This window comes from Numida meleagris, chromosome 12 (genome assembly GCF_002078875.1).
Source record: "Numida meleagris isolate 19003 breed g44 Domestic line chromosome 12, NumMel1.0, whole genome shotgun sequence".
Taxonomy (NCBI): domain Eukaryota; kingdom Metazoa; phylum Chordata; class Aves; order Galliformes; family Numididae; genus Numida; species Numida meleagris.
In genome coordinates, this window is record NC_034420.1 from 1,639,193 (window position 1) to 1,645,490 (window position 6,298).

The window sequence follows — 6,298 nt, forward strand, 5'->3', positions numbered from 1 at the left end:
GGAATCACATCTTTAAAGTATCAAGCTAATTCTATAAATACATCACCTCATTGCTCAATGACAGTCAAAAAAAGAAAGAAAATCTTAAGTTCAGAACTCTTTGGAAAAAAAAAAAAAATATGACTATGCCACTGTGTGAATTCATGCTGCATCTGCTTCTCAAATATCAAGTGCAGTTCTGGTATCCTCACCTCAGGTAAAATAAAAAAGAAGAAACAAAAAAAATCTCTAAAAGGAGAAAGAAATGATACATGGCAGAATGACAAACACGATAAGAAGTACAAAAACGCTTCCATGTGAAAAACAAAGTTAGCATGCAGAGGTTGAATAGGAAGCGATGACTTGCCATTTGTCTTTCCCAATTGTACTGAGCAGGCCAGGTGCCAGCAAGGGGAAATGGACATTGTACGAGCACTCTGTCACCTGCCTTCTTGTTCAGCTACTGAAGCCTTCATATTCTGTCACAGGAATTTCAAGGCATGTGTAAGAATTACGACAGCACAGGCACAGATTTCAGACAACCCCAGCACGATTTCGGGAAAAAACATATGGGGAGTAAAGGAGGAACAAAAGACTGCTGTACTTGCAGTAAGTACTTTCTGTGCTTGTTACTTCTAAATCATCACTCATTAGAGGTCTCTGCTTCCTTTCCCATCTGCCCTTCCCACACTACAACTTTAGAATTAAAAGCAAAAAAAAAAAAAAAACCCAAAACCATCACCACAGAACACTTAGGCAGCATTTACTAACATTTAACTGACTACGGCAACCCAGCCAGGTTGCCTCCATAGCATTTTAACACAGCTCCTTTCACCTTTTTACGCTTCTCTCATTTTTCAAACTCATTTGAGCATTGTGGGTTCAGGTTATTAGCTTGGCTCCTTCAAGGACAGCACTGCTTTCCAGTCAGGTGTGCAGTGGATTGCACCAATTGGTCCCCTACCTGCTGACAGCCTTAAACTACTGGTGAGCTATTAATAATAGGAAAGCAATCATTTTAATTGCAACCCGGTGTCTAGAATTTAGGATCTGCACAAAGAGTTCCTTCTATCTAAAATATTATTGTCCCATTGTGCATTTTGGAGTTTAGCTCTCATTAAAAGTAATAGAGGGAAATAGTCTGTAGCAAACTGAATGTGTTTGTTTTCACAGTTCACCTCCTGCTCCTCTACATGAAAACATACTCTCACTCAGTGACAAGACCACAGCTGTTGCCATCTTTTAGTTACCTGCTGAGTGCAATATTTAGCTTGAGGGACACTGAAGTTTTCTGTTTGTTAGTTATCAGGTCAATAACTCTCACCTTATCACTTCACTTTCCATTCTGTTGATAAAACCTGTCAGCCTTCCTTGAGTGGTTCCTGGCCCTCAGAAGAAATCACATTAAATTGGCACAACCAAGTAAATCTGTAAGGGATGTGCTCCTGACTTACCAAAGGGAAGGGGGGAGAGCTTGAATTTCCCTCCCCACTCCTTGCACAGCTCCAATGCCCCAGTACTCAAAGCTGTGTTGAAATCCTCCCTACAGATTCAGCCGTTCCAATCAGCTCAGGTCTTTCAATATGGCCCAGAGGAGATGTCTGTGGAGCCAAAATTGATATGGTTAAGTGCAAGAGACAATAATCATTTCTTCAAGTATAAGCTAAAAATACCCAGAAGAAAGTGGAATTTATAATGGAGATTTTAAAGATCTGTGACATACCAGAGCCTGCACAAAGGTTTTAATGAGAGGGAAGCCAATTTAATTGGTCAGCGAGGGCAGCTGCTTTCCTGGGTGAGGGGTCTAGAACGGCTCACATTCCCATTTAATGCCACGAGCATCACTGCTGTGCTTAACATGGCTGCGACAAGCCCGTGGTACAGGAGCACATCATCAGAATTCGGAGAACCTTGATAATCAACGTCTCCGTGCTGTCAGATCACAGAGCCGAGCTACAAGGAGGAAGCAATAAAAAGAGGAGGCAAAAGCTGACAACGAAACATTTCCAGAGGTAATTGCACGACCGACCATCTTCGGTTGTCGACATTTGTTTAATTATTGTGATACAGCTCAGCGTCGGGCACAAAGTAAAAACAGCCCACTCAATTTTAAGGTCTGTTAATGCGGCATTAACAGGGAGCTGCCGAGTACAAGGGTTAAAATCTGCAGGTCTCCCATGTGAAAACACTTCGGGAGTGTATGTCACCGTTCAAAGGAAACCCAGAAATAACTTCCATGGACCATTCAATTATAGGCAATCACCACACAGCACTCTCTCTACTTGTGGCATTGCTCATCAATCAGGTTTTCTGTCATTATGTCTCTTCTCATAGCAGTCACCAAAAGGCTCTGAGCTCCCTCCGAATTCATGTGACATTTACTGTCAGGGGCTGTCAACACCAAGAGATTCTCCCAGGGCCTCGGAGTTCATCACAAAGCAAGAAGATATATCCCCCAACCACGTTCCCAGCTTCAGCTCTGGATTCCAGGGACTGACTGAGGGGCATTGCAGCAGGCAGGGAAGAGCGAGCAGCAGCGCAAGCTCCAGCTTATGCCCAAATACCTTCCCATCCTTATTTTCATATTAGAAAAATACAACCACATTAAGAGAAACACAGCTCAGGTTTTAAGTAAGTCTGTGATTAATTACAATTTCCTCAAAAATGTCCCTTATAAACCTATTAGCAGAAAGATGAGATGGTTTACTTGGAAATGTAGGCTTTCCATCTTGAGCATTGATCCTGCATTCATCGTCTGTTTAACAATAAAGTGACCTAGTGGAATAAATTTATAAACCTTAATAAATTGCACTTGGCAATATTGACAGAGTGTGTATATGTACATTTGTTTTCGTGTGAACGTATTATAAGAAATCTAATAAAGTAAAACAAACACATTTTCTTTGTCTGTGAGCTGTGAAACTAGATCATCTGTAATTACAGCGTTTCAAGTATACTTGGTCAGAGTCGCCTGATATTTTTACATAAATTTCTAACTAGAGAAAAAACGTGCATCAAAGCTTACATCTTCCACTGAGTTACTTTGCTCAAGATGCAGAAAAAGGAAACACAGATGACATAATTACCCAACTCACACGAAGATCACTGTGAGACAGGAGGAAACAGTTCCAGCACACAGGGAATAAAGTTCCAGCGGCAAATGAGTCTTAAAGAAACAACGAGGAACTTGGAGACTAGTTGGTTTTGCCCAGACTTTAAAGGCGGACTCACATTAATGAGTATTTAAACCAACAAATAAGAGTGCCTTCAATTCTAAGGCTTTTGTAAGACCTGAGAATTTGTACAGCCTCTTAGAACTTCAGTGTTTGGTTTTAGCTTACTTCCTACAACCAGCCTGGTCTCTTCTTTCCACCAAAATAAATATATTCCTTACGGAGCAAAGGATTTATTTTCTTTAAATTATTATGTGATAACAAACCCAGATCTCTCCACCTCTTGAGGTCACTCGGTGGGCTATCCCACAGATCCCCATCATCTGAGCCCAGCAATCCAAGCAATTTTCCATCTAATTTATAGTCCATTTATTCAGCCCATACCTCACCAATTTGGTAAAACAGTACTACGGGAGACAATGTCAAAAGCCTTGCTAAAGCCAGTGTAAACAACACACGCAGCTCTCTCTTTGTTCACTGAGCCAGTCTCATCACAGAAGGCAAACAGGCTGGTGAGGCACAATTTGCACCTGTCAAACTCACAATGGCTGTTCCCAAAAACCCTCTTGTCCTTCACATGCCCCGGCTCTCCAGGAGAAGGTGTGCCACCACCTCTCCAGAGACTGAGGTTACGCTGACTGCTTTATAACTGCCCAATCCCTCTTCGCACCCCTCCTGCATGTGTGTATGATATTTGCCTTTTTCCAGTCAACAGAAACCTCTCCTGAATTACCACAACCTTTCAAAGTGACCCTGGAATGACATTGCCTACTTCCCTCAGCATCCTTGGAGGCAAGGAATAAAATCCCACCACCTACTATCAGAAAAGCTGTAGTCAGGCACTCCAGCACCTGCAGCAATTCCTCATGGCTTATCACCTTTGTTCCCCATGTCCTTTCCACTCTCTCGCTGCAAGGACAGAAACCAGCTGACCCAAGTGGGCACAGAACACGCAGCCCTCCTGCCTGCACAGCTCAGTCACACCACTCTACCACATTCACTCCTTTAGCCATGTTACCCCACACCGACCTTGGCTATCTCCACTTGATTCTCACTCTGGACAGTCCCCTGCCTCCTTTCTCAGAGCCTCCCTCATCTCCTCTTCATTCAGCTACTTTCTTTTTCCAGAGTAGAAGCCATAAATGCGCAGCAATTGCACAACTGAAGTTGTTCCAACTCCTGTGGCATCCTCATGATATGAATCAAAACAGATTAGCTCTGCTATTGACTTGCCAGTTGCAGAAAAGACACAGTATCACACACCAGGCAGCTGGGGACTTGAAAGAAAACTAGGATAACAGCAACAATAATTCTGTGATTAGCTGAGATCTTGGATAAACCCATAGCAACAAAGAAAGTGTACGTTTCTAGGAGCATTAATTACTGATACTACATTGATGAGAGAGAAAATTATGGCAAGATTACAGAATGGAGGTGCTTATATTTCTATTTTGCATCTAATTTTCATCCCCAAACAAACTTAGTAGCTTGGGAAATAAATCTAGTAGCATTATAGCAAGACAATCATAACATCCAATGTATTATACAGATACATTTACTAAAACAGATAACTAAACAACTTCATAATTACAGTATCAGGACAGATCTGCGGAGAAAATGATAAACAACATGCCCCACATGATACTACAAAAAAAAAAGTATTAAAAACTAAAAGAAATCTAGTGGATGGATAAAGCTTTTAGGATGACAGCGGAGTGATTCTATATCCCCTTAAAAGCCACATTCAAGCTGAACCTTGCAGCCATCCATGCAGACAGCAGGAATAATGTTGAACAAGAACTACGAGTTCATAACAAGAATTACCAGCAAAGGGAAAACCATTCTTGAAAAAGAGACAAATTGACAGAATGACCAAGAATTTATGTGCCTACAGAACTAAGAAACACACAAGAAAGTGCACAGTCCGTCTGCAATGAGTACACAAGCAGCAACATTCATACTTCTGAAGGAATTCACCAGGGTAAGGAGAATGAGAAGCACATCTATTTCTCACGCTGGTGCTGCCGGTTGGGAACTCTGCCATCTCCCGCTGCAGCACAGCTGAACCAAATACAGCAGCATGCAGAGCCCAGGACCCTCTGTGAGCACCTCCATCACTGAGGCAGGCTGTGGGCTGACAGAGGTGCTGCAGGCTCACTTAATGCATCATTTCACACATTTCTATTCACCAACGTTTTGCGTATTCAATTTCCCACTTATGAATGTTCATAACTAATCAAACCACTGATTGCAGGATTACTCAAGTTTCTGATCACACCTGACATGACCTTTTTCATAGAATCATAGAATTGTTTGAGCTGGAAGGGATCTTTAAAGGTCATCTAGTCCCACTCCCTGCAATGAATGGTGACACCTAGAGCTCCACCAGGTGCTCAGAGCCCCGTCCAGCCCGACCCTGGGCGTCTGCAGGGATGAGGCATCCACTGCATCTCTGGGCAACCTGAGCCAGTGCCTCACTAGTCTCCTCATACAAACTTCTTCCTTATATCCAGGTCCCTGATATCCTGATAAGTCCCTGATCTTTTAGTCTGAAACCATTTCCTCTTGCCCATCACAGCGGACCCTGATAAAGAGTCTGTCCCGTTCTTTCCTACAGCCCCTTTAGTTACTGAAGGCCGCTCTCAGTTCTCCAGGAGCCTTCTCTTCTCCATGCTGCACAGCCCCAGCTCTCAGCCTGTCCTGGCAGGAGGTGTTCAACCCCGGGGGCATTTCTGAGGCTCTCCTCGGGACGCGCTCCAACAGGTCCACGTCTCTGCTGTTCTACTTCTTGGGCAACTGAACCGCAGCCTGCCCAGATGCTGTCGCAGACCCTTCTGCTTTACAAAAAGGCACTCCTCATGAGACGGTTAGATGCTATGTTTGCGCACACTGTGGCACACTTTGTGCCTCCCCCGGCAGGGACGCTCCCATGCGGGCAGGCCTCTCCCCACACAGCCCCCCGAGATGCAGCACAGCCACATGCCCCCAGGGGATCTACCTCCCTGAACTACTGGGGACCCGCTGCGCGTCCCTCCCCAGGACCACCTGGGATCACCCCTGAGCGCCCCAGGCCCGCACATTCCCGCAGCTGCCTGCAGCCCCGGGCCCGGGTCCGCCGCGCAGTTCCCGCGCTGCGCTGAGGGGCG

At 44.4% G+C, this 6,298-nt stretch overlaps 1 long non-coding RNA gene across 33 annotated transcripts in view; it reads right to left on the minus strand.

Moving 5' to 3' along the window:
• The window catches only part of LOC110405583, a 64,288-nt gene extending 59,813 nt beyond the window's left edge, over positions 1–4,475 (minus strand). For 20 of the 33 annotated variants that reach the window (XR_002442975.1, XR_002442996.1, XR_002442984.1 and 17 more), the window contains exons 1-2: positions 2,687–4,475; positions 1,434–1,580 (exon numbers count right to left, since the gene is read on the minus strand). This is a non-coding gene — a long non-coding RNA (uncharacterized LOC110405583). Of the gene's footprint in view, positions 1–1,433; positions 1,581–1,702; positions 1,933–2,686 lie in introns of all 33 variants that reach the window. The other 13 variants (XR_002442989.1, XR_002442988.1, XR_002442991.1 and 10 more) reach the window with 13 other exon arrangements.